The sequence below is a fragment of the Wyeomyia smithii genome, chromosome 2 (genome assembly GCF_029784165.1).
Source record: "Wyeomyia smithii strain HCP4-BCI-WySm-NY-G18 chromosome 2, ASM2978416v1, whole genome shotgun sequence".
NCBI lineage: Eukaryota > Metazoa > Arthropoda > Insecta > Diptera > Culicidae > Wyeomyia > Wyeomyia smithii.
The window spans coordinates 127,743,955-127,760,064 of NC_073695.1; the positions used below are offsets into that span (position 1 = coordinate 127,743,955).

The 16,110-nt window shown below is 45.6% G+C and overlaps 1 pseudogene; it reads left to right on the forward strand.

Annotated features, from left to right (window-relative positions):
- The first annotated feature begins 11,331 nt into the window (after positions 1 to 11,331).
- LOC129719882 (putative uncharacterized protein DDB_G0286901) overlaps positions 11,332 to 16,110 on the forward strand; it is a 30,333-nt pseudogene continuing 25,554 nt past the window's right edge.

Here is a 16,110-nt window from a genome sequence, read left to right on the forward strand (position 1 = left end):
GTCTGAACATCACGCGAATGAAGTCCCGACCTACATCCAACCCGTTGAACCATGCTTTCGTCGATACCTTAGGAAAAATGGAATGTAGCCACCGTCCCAGTTCATCTGAGTTCCATGATGATTGCCAACTGTTGAGTGTTCTCTGACGCAAAATGCTATAAAATTCATCGTAAGCAATTGGTCTTTCATAAATATCGCCATCAATAGCACCCACCTTAGCTAAAGCATCAGCCTTTTCATTGCCCGGAATGGAACAATGAGAAGGGACCCGCGCTAAGGTAACCCGGTAATTTTTATCTGTTAAAGCACCTAAGAACCGTCGTATTTTCCCCAGGAAATACGGGGTGTGCTTCACAGTCTTCATCGATCGCAGAGCCTCAATAGCAATGTGACTGTCTGTGAAAATGAAGTAGTGGTCTATGGGCAGGGTTTCGATTATCCCGAGTGAGTACTGAATAGCAGCAAGTTCTGCGACGTACACGGAAGCAGGAGCATCGAGTTTGTAGGAGGCGGTAAAATTTTCGTTGAAAACACCGAAGCCAGTGGACTCATCAAGATTAGATCCGTCAGTATAAAACATTTTATCACAACTCACATGTTTAAACTTATTTGAAAAAATCTTAGGGATCGCTTGCGGCCGCATTTGATCCGGGATACCAATAATGTCTTTTTTCATGGTGGTATCGAAGAATATAGCATTATCACAAGTATCTAAAAGTGCGACATTGAAAGGAACGTATGAAGAAGGGTTAATATCTTGAGCCATATAGTCAAAATATAAAGTCATAAATCTGGATTGCGATTGAAGGTCGACCAACCTCTCGAAATTATCAATTACTAATGGGTTCATGACCACACACCGAACTAACAAACGGTAAGAGAGATTCCAAAACCGATGTTTCAATGAAAGAATACCCGCTAGCACTTTAAGACTCATCGTGTGACGTCACACGCCGCGAAGATTACCCAATGTTCCGTCACGATGCATCAGAATTCAGGCTAAAAACCATAGTTTGCTGCCGAGCTTACTCAATACTGTAGAGAATCAAAACAATTTGAACATGAACTAGAGCATTAGCTTGCCACAGAGTTCACTTAACTCGCAGGAAACACCTTGCAATAACATAGCATTCTAGAGCATTCCTTATTATGAATTGTTGGCTGAACAGAACGACATCAAGGCATTTTTGTATTATAAACTCAACCGAACAGAACAAAACATCCTTATTATGAGTCGTTGAAAATCAATAACCACGCGTCCTAGTTATAAAGCGTCGAACGATCGGTGGCTTACGAAATGTAAATATCCTAACGAGCAAGCCACACAATGTTTTCCTTTTCAATTTAACAATAAGCAAAACAGAAGCCGGAGGCACAGCGTCACTCACGGTTACCCATAAGGCGCTATGGCAGCCGCCCCTAGCCATGGCCTCACTGCTCCGGCATAGACTACCTTGGGACCATTTAGGCGACTACTCCATTATGGATAAGGATAGTGGCTGGTAGGGGGACCCAATAAACAAAAATGTTGAACTCAAAAACAAAAGAGACGGGTGCGGAGGGGTTACCAAATCCCTTCGCACGAGGTGGCATCCAGCGGTCTCCGCAGAAGAAGGCGGAGACGGCTGCGGCGAAGTCTGGAGGTGGAAAAACGGCGAATCCGTCGGTGTCCACACCTGACATCTCGGTAGACGGTCCCTTGCTAGTCAAGGCCGTCGAAAGGTGTATGGACACGCGGCCAAAAGTGGCGGCGCTGTCTGAACAACTCGATGCCATAATCGAGTTCTTGGCGAACAGGCGAAACATCGCTGGCGACCTGAAGCAGAGCCTCCTCCTGCTTCGGAGCACCATTGATGAAGCCAGAAAGGAGCACGAAGAACTCGTAGCTCGGGTGAAGGCGGCCGAGAAAGCGGCCAGGACCGGGAGGGCGACTGCATCTAAAGAGGTGCAGACAGACGCCCCCTCGTTCGCGTCGGTCTGCTCCACGGGGCAGTTCGCTAAGCGAACGAGGCAGTCCCCGGGGGAAACGGCCCCCGGGAACACCAAGAAACGATTGGTCGTGCTACTCCCACGGGAACACACGCCAACCGGTTCAAGGTCCACCGCGGAAAAGGCACAGGTGGAGGCTACGGGCAACCCTTGGACTACCGTAGAGGGTAGGAAGCGTTGGGAAGGTGCGACGCGACATGATGGCGGAGCGGCCAGAGGACCAAAAAAGGTCAAAAAGGCGCGGAGTAGGGGTGATGCCCTCATACTCAAGACGGATGGGTCGAAGTACTCAGAAGTCTTGAAGAAGATGAGGGGGGAAGCCCAGCTCAAGGATCTGGGGGCGGATGTGCGGAGTATCCGCCGATCTCGCACTGGCGAGATGATACTTGAGCTCCGGAAGGACGCCAAGAACAAGGGGGCTACCTACAAAACGGTAGCTGAAAAGGTCCTAGGGAAGGAGGTGCAAGTGCGGGCACTCACCTCAGAAGTGACTCTCCAGCTTAAAAACCTGGACGAAATCACTGAGGGGTACGACATTGCACAAGCCCTAAAAGCGAAGTGCGGGGTGGAGGTGGCTAAGGAGTCAATCCACCTCCGCAAAGGTCCGGCGGGGACCCAGATAGCTACCTTCCGACTACCGTCGGCGGACGCTAACCTGGCCCTGAAAGAGGGCAAGTTGAAGGTCGGCTGGTCTGTATGTCCTCTGGGCATACTACAGCAACCAGACATTTGCTTCCGGTGCTTTGAGGGCGGACATAAGTCCTGGACCTGCAAGGGGCCCGATAGGAGCCAGCTGTGCAGGCGATGTGGAGGTGCAGGCCATAAAGCAAAGGACTGTGTGGAGTCTCCCAAGTGCATGGTATGTTCCGGGAAACGGGACGCCAAACACTTTATGGGAGGCCCCAGGTGCCCAGCCGGTAAGCCGGCTGCGAAACCACGGGCGTAAGGGTGACGCAACTGAACCTGAACCATTGCTTCGCGGCTCAGCAGCTGCTACACCAAGCAGCCACTGAGTCGTTGTCGGACATCGCCGTCATATCGGATCCCTACCGCATCCCTCCCAGAAACGGTAATTGGGTTGCGGATAAGTCCAGTTTGGCGGCCATATGTACGACGAGCAAGTTCCCGGTTCAGGAGGTTGTCTCAACCTCAGAAGAAGGGTACGTAGTTGCTAAGGTAAACGGAGTGTTCTACTGCAGTTGCTATGCTCCGCCACGTTGGTCTACCGAAAGGTTCACCCAGATGGTCGACCTCCTATCCATGGAGCTAACGGGCCTAACGCCGTTGGTGGTGGCGGGCGACTTCAACGCTTGGGCTGTTGAGTGGGGAAGTCGCTTCACGAACCAGAGGGGCCAGATCCTGTTGGGGGCTTTTGCAAAGCTCAACCTAGATCTGGCCAACGTTGGGAACAAAAGTACATTTAGCAGAAATGGTGCGGAGTCGATCATCGACGTGACGTTCTCCAGCCCAGGACTGATCAAGAACTGGAGGGTAGACGATGGCTACACTAATAGCGACCACCAGGCGGTCTGTTATAGTGTAGACAACAACGAGAGGCGGCAAGCGACGGGTAGAGCCAACACTCCGACCGTTCGCGGGTGGAAGACATCGCACTTTGATGCCGAGGTATTCGAAGAGGCAATGAGAAGGGAGCGCGGGGGGGGACAGTTGGCTCCGCCCGACTGCTGACCAGCTAGTTGCTATGCTATCGCGGGCGTGCGACGCCACCATGCCTAGGACTCGCCAACCTAGGAATGGAAAGCCACCGGTTTACTGGTGGACGGACGCGATAGCCGACCTTCGCAGTGCGTGCCTCCGTGCAAGACGGAGGATGCAGCGTGCGCGAAACGAAGAAGAGAGGACAGTGCGCCGCGCAGCATTCAGTTCGGCAAGATCGATGCTAAAGAGTGCGATAAAGGCCAGCAAGAGGGCCTGCCTCGATAGGCTATGTGCGAGTGCCAATACAAATCCGTGGAGTGACGCCTACAGGATCGTAATGGCCAAGACTAAAGGCGCGCTGGCGCCTGCAGAGCGATCACCAGCGATGCTGGAGCGTATCATCGAGGGACTCTTTCCACGCCACGAGCCGAGTCCTTGGCCTTCGGCAGTCGAGTCTCACGTCCGACGTTCCAGTATCTCAGACATAGACCAGAGATGGTCGGCCAACCTGCCGAGCATCCAATCCGTGAGCGACGACAGCCGTGTCGAGGCAGGGGAGGAGGCAAGGGTTACGAATGAGGAACTCATCGTGATCGCCAAATCCCTAAAGGTGAGCAAGGCACCGGGACCGGATGGTATCCCTAACCTGGCGATCAGGCTGGCGATAAAAACGGCCACCAGGCTGTTCAGGGCAGTCATGCAGAGGTGCCTGGATGTTTGTCTCTTTCCGGACAGGTGGAAGCGGCAGAGACTGGTCTTATTGCCGAAGGCTGGGAAACCGCCAGGGGACCCATCGGCATATAGGCCTATCTGCCTGCTGGACACCGCGGGCAAGGTGCTTGAGAGGATCATCCTCAACAGACTGGTGAGGTACACGGAGGGTGTACACGGTCTGGCAAGTAACCAGTTCGGCTTCCGGAAGGGCAGGTCCACGCTGGACGCAATCTCTTCCGTCATCAAGACGGCGGAGGTAGCAATCCAGCGCAAGAGAAGGGGAATACGCTACTGCGCAATCGTCACGCTCGACGTGAAGAATGCGTTCAATAGTGCCAGTTGGGACTCCATAGCGCTCGCGCTCAGGAGCATCCATGTATCGGTGTCGCTGTACAAGATTCTGGAAAATTATTTCCAGAATCGAGTACTTGTTTACGATACGGAGGAGGGTCAGAAGTGCGTCCCAATTACCGCAGGAGCTCCGCAAGGTTCTATCCTGGGCCCGGTGTTGTGGAATGTCATGTATGACGGAGTGTTGAAACTTAAGTTCCCTGTAGGGGTTGTGATCGTCGGCTTTGCAGACGACATAACGCTGGAGGTTTACGGCGAGTCTATCGAGGAGGTCGAGTTGACGGCCGCACACTGTATACGCAAGGTCGAGGACTGGATGCGCTCCAGGAAACTGGAGCTCGCGCATCATAAGACGGAGGTCACGGTTGTGAACAACCGTAAATCGGAGCAACAGGCGGTGGTCAGAGTCGGAGACTGCACCATCACCTCGAAGCGATCCCTGAAGCTCTTGGGGGTTATGGTGGACGACAAGCTCATGTTCGGGAGTCACGTCGACTATGCCTGTTAGAGGGCCTCATCGGCTATTGTAGCACTATCTCGTATGATGTCCAATAGCTCAGCGGTTTATGGCAGCAAGCGAAGACTTCTTGCCAGCGTGGTTTCGTCCATACTTAGGTATGGTGGGCCAGTGTGGTCCAGAGCGCTAGGTACTAACAGTTACCGTGGTAAACTGGAAAGTACCTACAGGCTCATGTGCCTGAGAGTTGCGAGTGCGTATCGTACGGTGTCATACGATGCAATCTGTGTCTTGTCCTGCATGATGCCTATCAGCATCGCCATCAAGGAGGACAGAGAGTGTTTCGACCAACGTGACACAAGGGGCATACGAGGTACCAGAAGGTCATTCTCGATGCTCTGCTGGCAGCGGGAATGGTCCAACTCCACAAAGGGCAGATGGACGCACCGACTCATACCGGAGATATCCGGCTGGGTCGGGAGACGACATGGTGAAGTGAACTTCCACCTGACACAAATCCTGTCAGGCCATGGTTGTTTCAGGCAATATCTGCACAGGTTCGGACACGCGGTGTCTCCCATGTGTCCCGAGTGCGTGGAGGAGGAGGAGACTGCTGAGCATGTCTTCTTCGTATGCCCCCGTTTCGCAAGAGCGAGGAGCAACATGATGGCTGTGAGCGGGCCTGGCACTACTCCGGACAATCTAGTCCGAAGGATGTGCGACGACCCGGACATCTGGAACGCGGTCTGTGCGGCCGCTTCCCAGATTGTTCTGGAGCTGCAACGTGTGTGGCGGGTCAACCACCAACACGCCAGTGGTAGCTAATTACCAGTCTCCAGGTAGTTAGCTAGGAGGTTATAAGAGTAAAGAGGGTGCATCACGCACAAAAGCCACTCCCCGACGTAATACTTAACCGTCGTTCCGGGAAGACCAGGGCTGGAGACTGGAGGGGTTTTAGTGGATCGGGACAGGGATCAGTAGGTGTCTGGGCGAGTGCAACTACCCCAGCATCTCTCCCCTAGTCTCATCCCCACACCCTGAGTTCTCTTCTCAGGTGTCTGTTTGCAGATTTCCCCGCCACCTTTGAAAAAAAAAAAAAAAAGGCGCTCACGGTTGTGCACGGTACCGAGAGCTTGCGCGCTCTCGGATACTCACAATTAGCGCGCGAACAAATACCGTACGCTCTCGCACGTGCTCCGATGCCCACGCTCTTAAACGCTCGTGGTATAATAATATGTACTAAAATTCAACTCGAAAACGAAACAGAGTAATAAATACTATAGGTTAGAATAGAACCGCTAGATAGGCGATAACTCAGGTCGGAGGAGAAGAGTCTCTCCGCTCTGAGTTACACAGGTTAATATTTAAGCAAATTGTAACTTAATAAAATCAATCAACTTTATCTATCATCCTAAAGAGGTGATTCCGCGAATCGAATGTTCGCGTACAGGACTTCGTGTGTTTCATTTCTAAGTGATCACAGGTCCTGGTAGAGCTCTAGCGCTACACGGTGGTGACAGTTACGGTGGTGACAGAAAAAACTCGCGCCAGTTAATCAGTCCGAAGTTTTAAAATAGTATAAAGTATAAAGTTTAAAGTGATAAACGAGTGATAGCCGGTTCAGGAAAACAACCCTAAAGGACACATTTGGTATCAGACTAAAGAATAACCTACGCCATTCAGGAAAAGTCAAGTGGAGGCTAAAGAAAACATAAAGAATTAACCAGATCGAGTGCAACTATTTCACGCGGAAGTGCTGGTTGAAAGTGACCAGAAGTAACAGTGGATATCGATTCAGTTTAAGACTGATAATCTCCGGAATTGAATGTAGTATTGCAGTGCATCGAATGAGTGAGAGTTCTTTAAAAGCGCCAGAAAGAAAAGTAACATAGTGACTATACGTGATTGAACTCCAACGAGGACTTAAAGTGTTAGAGAAAAAATTGTGCACGCGAAACAGAAAAAAAAACAGCAAAAAAATAGTAAGGAAGAACATTGGTTATAAACTTTTATAGCGTTAAAAACAAATTTGGTTCGCGCTCGAAAGAAAAAAAATGTAAAAGTGGTTTATAGTGATAAAGAGGCGACACAGAACAAGAGAAAGAAAAGTAATATGATCAATTAAATAATAATACAATAATAATACGAGAAAAAGACAAGGTGAAAAATTATTAAAAAGGAACAAAAACACAAGTGCGAAGTTACGCCGCGCATTAAACATTAGATTTGTGGTGTATGATAAGGATTTTCATTACCGACGAATCTGTCGCAACAGGAAGATGAATTTTAACCGGTAAGTTCTTGGTTTTCTTCCCTATAACAAAGGAGATTCATTCATTTCGCCCAAAAATGGTGTGACTCCGTACCAGCGAAATAAAATAGTTGACATTTGCACGACCTGACTAATTAAATAGCAGTGCCTGCGGCAACACCGATGGCAAGACGAATTGTAGAGCGCAAAGGCAAATTTGGAGAAAATATATCTATAGGAGCGGTAATTATTCAGGTAGAAACATTGAGGCAGGGAGTGTATGAGACCTTCCCTGAATACAAAAGAAGAGTAATTAAGATTAAGAGACAAATCGACTTCTACGAAAACATATGTGAGAAGTTTTGTATGATAGTGAGTCTCCGGTTACATTGCATAGCAGGGCTGCACGACAGCTTATTGAAAGCAGCCGCCGGAGGTAGAGAAGCGCTGAAGCTGCTTGATTACTTAGAAAATTATGACAGGAGATCAAACATATCTCCGATATTGAGAACCGGTTGCGTGGCGTAGATTTGCTCGAAAAACAGCACGCCGCGCCAAAGCATTGTATCAGAAGCAGAATTATTTTCTCAATCAACCACACGGGTACGAGTTATAGAAAAAGGTGGTTCAAAAGAGATAAGCATATCAGTCGCAGAACTAGAAATTATGAAAGATATAGCGGGAATCGGCACAATTATAACAAACACGACGCTCCTAGGAATTGGCGTAATCAGGAGAACTATGCCAGAAACAGGCAGCACAATTATTATGGTCAGAGCGAATCAATTAACGGACGGTCCGATCACTCGTGCGACCGCAGACACCGAAATATTTTGAGTATAAGACATACTGGAAGGGGGGATACAAATTACCCAAAACAAGTTATAAAAGATCTATTTGCACAAGAGTATTTCAGCGATGACTTCGCAGAATTGTGTCAGGACGTCGACTGGCGTATGTGCACAGATGAACCCAGCAACATAGAAATATCAGATTGGAGGACCGCATGCAATCACATAAGAGACAACAGTGCTTGTGTGGCTAAGCGCGTCTATTACGATGTCAAAGGGTACTTAATGTTAACGCTGCTGGCTAAGCAGAATGTCCAATTTACGTTAAACCTGATCTTAGATACAGGCGCATGTACGAATATAATTAATGCAGGCATTGTAAACCGTTTGAATGTACCGGTGAATACACAGAATGTAACTACTTTTGGAGGTATCGGCCGCAACATTGTACGAACCTCTGGTACAATTACGTTGTATTTAACAGTCGGAGACTTCCTAATCCCGACACAATTTCATATATTAGAAAATTTTCCAAGCGACGGAATAATCGGAGCAGAGCTTTTAAAGAAGCATACGCTTCAAATTGGGAATAATTTTGATTACATCGTGTTCAAGAAACACGGCAATAGAGATCCGGACGACTTGAGTCCGTGGAGCATGCCCAAGGAGGAAGTCCTTGATCGACAAGTTTATATGGCAGCCAGAAATAGAGTCCTGGTGCAGAACGAGTTGAGAGATACTAGCAACACAGCCCGCAATGAGACTGACGTGGACAAAAACGAAATAAATAGGGAGCACCAAACAGATCAGAATGAAGAGCCGGAGAACAATTTTCTTGACTCGAAAAATATTTTAATGCCCGAGTTAGACCTAGACTCGAGGCTTGACTATGACCTGTTGGAGCACAAGCTGACACCAGAGTCAAAAGGTATTGCAAGAATTGAAAAACTACGGCAAGTGTTAAATCTGGCCCACTTGCCTGATATGGAATTTAAGACAGTGAAGAATATAGTTGAAAGCTTCGCAGACATTTTCTTTTTCGAAGGCGACAGATTGACTACGACTGACGCCGCCGTACACACTATCGAGACGTCATCGGAAGTCCCGATTAACAAGAGACAGTACAGATTTCCGGAAGCTACAAAAAGGCATATAAATAAAGAAATAGATGAAATGAGGGCGCAGGGTATTATAAAATTCAGTACTAGTCCCTGGAATGCACCGGTATTATGTGTACCAAAGAAACCGGATGCTGATGGTAATAAAAGATACAGAATTGTGGTAGACTTCAGGTCGTTTAACGAAGTCACAAAACCGTTTGTATACCCAATACCTCTTATAAATGAGATATTGGATAATGTTGGAAAGGCGAAATACTTCTCTTCAATTGATTTGAAATCGGGTTTTTATCAAGTTCCGATTGATCGCCGAGATGCGGCTAAAACGGCGTTTTCCACACCAAAAGGCCATTTTGAATTTACGCGAATGCCAATGGGGTTGAAGAACAGTCCTTCAACCTTTCAGAAGTTGATGAATACAGTTTTGTTTGAGATCGGGGATGTGAAAGCATTTGTTTACCTCGATGATATTATAGTTTTCGGCGACACCATCAGCGACCACAATAACAACTTGCGAAAGGTATTACAAGCTTTGCGTAGACATAATTTAAAAATTGAACCAGCGAAATGCCAATTTCTCAAGAGAGAGATAGAATATTTGGGACATGTCGTTAGTGAAAAGGGCATTAAGCCCACTAATGCAAATATACAGGCTATACAGACCCTGAAGCCACCCACTAACGTGAAAGGTATAAGATCGTGTTTGGGCACAGTGAATTTTTACGGGAAATTTATCCCTAATATCGCGGAAAAACGCTGAATGATTTGTTAAAGAAAGATGCTAAATTTGTGTGGGGAGAAGAATGCCAAGAAGCGTTCGAATTCCTTAGAGACGCGCTGATTACAGAGCCTGTTTTCGTCCGGCCAGATTATAAGGACACTTTTGTTATTACGACGGACGCTAGCAATTATGCTATTGGGGCCGTACTGTCAAACGAAAAATCCATGCACTGGCCGATCGCATTCGCGAGTCGTGCACTTGTAGGTGCAGAAACAAGATACCATATTATAGAAAAGGAACTACTGGCAATTGTATGGGCCATAGAATATTTCAAACATTACATTTTTGGCCAAAAGTTTATCGTTTACACGGACCACAGACCACTTATAGCGATTTGGAGGCTCAAAGAGACATCTCAAACGCTGACAAGATTGAGACTGAAGTTGCAGGGTTTAGAATGCAGCATCAGGTACAAACAAGGAAGCGAGAATGTAGTCGCAGATTTTTTGTCACGTTTGTCAGATGGGACATGTCAGGGGCAAGAAAGTGCTCTCCACAGGCAGAGAGCAATGATTACGTGCCAGCAGATACGCCTGCTAGAGCAGCAGAAAAACATTTCAGATGAATTACAGGGCACAATACAAGATTTGAGTGCCATAGACATTGCGGACATCGCTGAGGACGAGGATGAGCAACAACTCGTCAAGATTTCGTCTGATGATTTTTCCCAGGCATTATCAGATGGCCTGATACCAAACGAGACGGTGGAAGTCTCGAAGAGAATATTGGATGAGAGAAATATCGGAGCTCGTCTTGTCATTTGAAACAGTCGGACGGCATACAGAGAACTTCAGACACTGTATCAGCTGTCACAAGGACTGAAAGAATACGTAGAGGATGGTGTACTCAAATTAAAAGACAAGAAGGTAGGCGGTTTTATATTAGACGGCAGCGAAAATTCATTAATCGACTGCCGGAAATTCTTTTCACTGTTTTTAGAAAGTTTCAATAGGAGTCCCGCGGCTGTGAAAGCTGCTGGGGTAATTCATTTAATATCATTTAGAAAAATCAAACAACGGGAGATTTTACAAATGATTCAATTTATAGCGGGTAAGCTAAAGAAGCAAATTATACTATATAATGCTGATAGCGAGCGTACGTTGGTTGCGCCGGATCAGATAGAAACAATTTTGAAAGAATTTCACGATGCACCCTTAGGAGGGCATGTTGGAGCACGACGAATTCGTCAGAGGATTGGCACACTATTTACGTGGGCCACTATGAAACGAGATATTGAGAATTATGTGCGGCAGTGTGAGTCCTGCCAGAAGAACAAAATTTGTAAGTCCAACAGGATTCCAATGCAGATTACGATAACTGCTTCGGAACCATTTGATAAACTTTACATGGATATAGTTGTGTTACCCGAGTCTGACAGCGGGAACAAATATGGATTAGTCATGCAAGACGATTTGACTAGATACTTGATCGCGGCACCAATGCCGAATCAAGAGAGCTACACAGTAGCTGAAACTTTTGTGGAAAACTATATATGCAAATTTGGGGCACCGTTAGAACTAGTAACGGATAATGGTGCAAATTTTCTGAGCGCACTAATGAAAGATGTGTGCAAGATTTTGAAGATCAAGAAAATTACCACTAGCCCATATCAGCCACAGGCTAACTTGGCGGAGAGATCAAATCGTGAGTTAAAAACTTACCTAAGGCAATTTATTGGCGGAAAACCGCACACGTGGGATAAATTACTTCCATTTTTCACGTTTGAGTATAATACTTCAGTAAACTCATCAACGGGGTACACCCCTTTCGAATTATTGAATGGACGTACAGCACGCATTCCGACCTCCATTTACAAGCGGAATGGAGTGGACAATTTGACATATGAAACATATACACAAGAGATGAAGAAAATATTTTTTGACCTCCACGCAAACGCGAAGGCCAACCTAAAGGATTCAAAAGAAAAGCGCAAGCAAGTTTATGATAGAAAGGCAAATGAATGGCAGCCCATGTATGGCGATTTAGTTTTAGTGAAATCAGTCCCGACGGGACCAGGTCAAAAGCTTCAGAATATGTGGAGAGGACCTTATAAAGTAGTTGAATTTCCAAGTGAAATGACCACGGTAATCAAAAATGGGAATCGTTTAAAGAAAGTTCATAATAACCGACTTAAACGTTATTATGACTGATTATATGAACTTGAGTTGGAATACGATATTGGATGTTATAAGTTACGACAGCGCAGGCACCTGAGCACCTCAGGGTGACGGGCTGTATTTTGACGTAGAACTACGTTTTTCTTTGGCCTACCACATGGGGATGTAAATAGGAAAACTATTAACGAGAAGGGGACGAAATATGTCCCTTTTTAAATGCCTATAAATCGGTTTGTTTTCAACCGATTTCCTTCATTTATGCAGTAATTGTTTGGGAAATTATACACGCATCCACCCAAATGTAGAAAATTGTTGATTGATTATGCAAACTATTGTACTATAGATAATTGTAAAGCCTTGTTTAAACGAAAATTACGTCCTCTGATTGGTCGTTATATGATTGCTTCCCAAGCACGGTCGACAGAATCATATACCTTGCAATTGAAAACATGCTGTTTGGCTTATATAAGAGCCTGTTTCAGCCGAAGCCGCTCATAATAGTTCTGGACAGCGACAAGTTGTCAACAGCAGTCGTCCTTCCTTAGCAGCAGCACTAGCCCTGTGGTTGGTCACCACGTCTCAGGAGCAGCGCGGTTCTCCTCAGCGTGTGTCGCTAGACTGCCATTATTCCCCCGTGTTAGGGCAGCAAGAAGATCGTCATCACCAAATCCAATTTTGAACAGCAAAATGCCTTTTTTCAAGGCAAATAAACAAGTCATTGAAAGTTAATAATTTTTGACAACGTAAGCAAGCATTCTGTGCGGATTCCAGCAGTTACATCTGTCGCGGCCGTCTAATTTACAGAAGGTGAAATAGCTTCCACAGTGCATGTTGTCCGTGTATCTTAACTCCCCCACTGTTGGGGCACAAAGGTTGCGATCAGCAACCGATTTTGAACAGCAAAATGCCTTTTTTCAAGGCAAATAAACAAGTAATTGAAGGGTGAAAATTTCCTAGCATTAACACAAGCAAACATTCTTCGCGGGATCCTAGCAATCAAATTCTGTTGTAGTTTATTTAGTTTTAGTTTACCCCCACTGTTGGGACAACACAAAGGCTGCGATCAACATAACCGATTTTGAATAACAAACTGCCCTGTTAGAACGCATTCACAAAGGCAGTAATTCGAATATGCAGTACTGATATAAAGTCGATTCTATCAATCAGCATCAACAGAATTTCGTCGTCTCCCAGCTGCCAAGTTGCAACATGATGCAACACGCAACAACGAGCAAACGAAATCGCTTGCTGTTACAAACCGCAATAAAATACGGGTGAAGTCGTCAGTCGTCAACCAAGTTGGACGTGTTTGTTGTTAGCTCCTATCCACGCGCGAATTTAAATCAAATTATTGTTTTTCGCTTAGTTTTCATTTTGCTTGTTGTGTTTTTGTGTCGGTAAAAATGAATCAAATTTGCGAAGTCTGCGCGAAAGACTCCGGTGCCGAAGTGTTCTGGTCGTGTGTTGGAGGGTGTAATCGAAAATTCCATGCCTCCTGTGTGAGAGTATCGTGCCCCCCCCCCGAAGTAGTTGCTAAAAGCAGAAGTTCTCTGCGTATCCTTAAAAAAGACAAACAAGACAAACAAGATAAACCAGCCGTAGATCCAACTGCATTTCTGCTACCGTGCTGTGATTCCTGCCAACTTTTAGTAACGGCATCGTTTGAATTGAACACGTTGACCAAACAGCAGAACAAGCTGACGAAATTGATTGATGATAATACAGAGGTGATTCATCGACTTGTGACCCAACTCGAACAACCAAGCACAATTTCAGAAACTCTAGAGGGTATCGACAAGTCACTTATACAAATAAACCAAGCGCTAACGCCAAACATCAAAGCCAACAGTGTGGCTGGTGTTATGCCTACACTTAAAAATCACCTGACGCAGCTCGTTAACATTGCTTTTTCGGAATTCAAGAACGAACTTCGGAACGAACTTCGGAGCGAATTAACGGAATCGCTGACCAGCATAAATAACGAACTTTCTCAGTTAGGACAGCTGTTTGTAGAAACAGCAACCAGCTGTTCAATACAAACCAATCCGTTAGAGATAAACATTGTAGATGAACTTAAAACTCTGTCATCCTGCATCGAAGAACTAAGATCTAAGTCAGCGAGTGTTGCCGCTCCCCCAATAGCTTCACCTGTTTCACTTCCAAGTTTGGCAACAGAACTTAATTTGGATAATGCCAATAATTCAGGTTGGCGGTTTCTAGGTTCAAAAAAAGTTTGGAAAGCGGATTGGACAGATTATGATGAACGTAAAAGGCGTCGTTTGGTACAGTTGAAGAATGCAGATGCAGCCAGAAGAAGGAGGAATCGACGACAACAGGCTTACAACAACAATACTAACAACAACAACCGCAATGGTAACAATTACAACAACCGCAACAATAACAACCACCTGAGCAACAATGACAATTACAATCGCAACAATAACATCTACAACCACCGCAGCAATAACAACCACCAGAACCGCAACAATAACAACTACAATCACAACAATAACATCTACAACAACCGCAGCAACAACAACCACCAGAACCGCAACAATAATAACTTCAATCGCAATAATAACATCTACAACAACCGCAACATTAACAACTCCAACAACAACAATAACAGCATCAATAATAACAACAATCAAATCCCGAATCGTTACCTCAATCTTAATAGGAATCTTAACAACAGCTACTACAACCAACTACCACCAGACCGTGTGCTTCTTGCTGCAGCGAAGGATAAATTTTCTCGACCCCCACCTAATCTCCAGCATATCTCTTTTCAACGAGGCGAAATACTTAATCCGTACCCAGCGAAAAATGAGTCACAATCATCTTTCATGCCTACCGTTTCAACGAGCCCGCTCAACTTAACGACTCCCGCGACCTCTTCAGCTGTATCGTGTCCTTACCATTTGGCTGGCAGCCACAACTATAACAATAACAATAATTTTAGATCAGCAAGTTTCCCGTGTGATGGATGTTATTGTAAGCATTCGTGTTCTCAAAATCAGTGACGCTCAGAGAAAGAAAAAACAACGCCAGTAGTCAATGAAGTTTTGATTTATGCTCAGAATTTCAACAGGATGCGCAGTGCACTCAAAATTAATCACATTAATAACAGAATTGTAAACGATGATAATGAATGCTTATGTTCAAATTAAAAAAAACTGGGATTTGAGTCAGGCCTACTTAAATGGATTGAATCTTATTTGACGAACAGGACACAAACGGTTAGGTTTAAGGGACACCTTTCTGTACCAGTAAAAGTGACATCTGGAGTTCCACAAGGCTCCCATTTAGGCCCTTTGCTCTTCATTTTATTTGTTAATGACGTTACCCTTGTGTTGAATCGTCTCAAAGTATTGATATATGCCGATGACATGAAACTGTACATGGAAATAAAACACAAATCAGACATCCAACAATTCCAACAAGAGGTTGACATTTTCTACATTTGGTGTAAAAAAAGTCTTCTTGATCTCAACGTAAAAAAATGTAATATTATATCCTACACAAGGAAAAGAAATCCTGAACATGCCAGTTGCACTCTTGCACATCAAGTTGTAGAAAGGTGTTATCAAATTAGAGATTTAGGAGTAATTATGGATTCTATTGTTCAGGAGCGATCGTGATTTATCACTATCTGATAAGAAATCAGGTGGAGGAGTGCTTGTAGCTGTTGGGGTTCAGCATGATTCTGAGCAAATCATAACCCAGAAACATGCCGAATTTGAAGATGTCTGGGTTAAAGTTCTGTTGAAGGGTGAAATTCATATTTTCGTATCTGTTTACTTTCCACCCCACTTCGCTAAAAAGCAATCATATGAAAAATTTTTAAGGACGGTAGAATTAGTGAATGATGAGTCCCACACT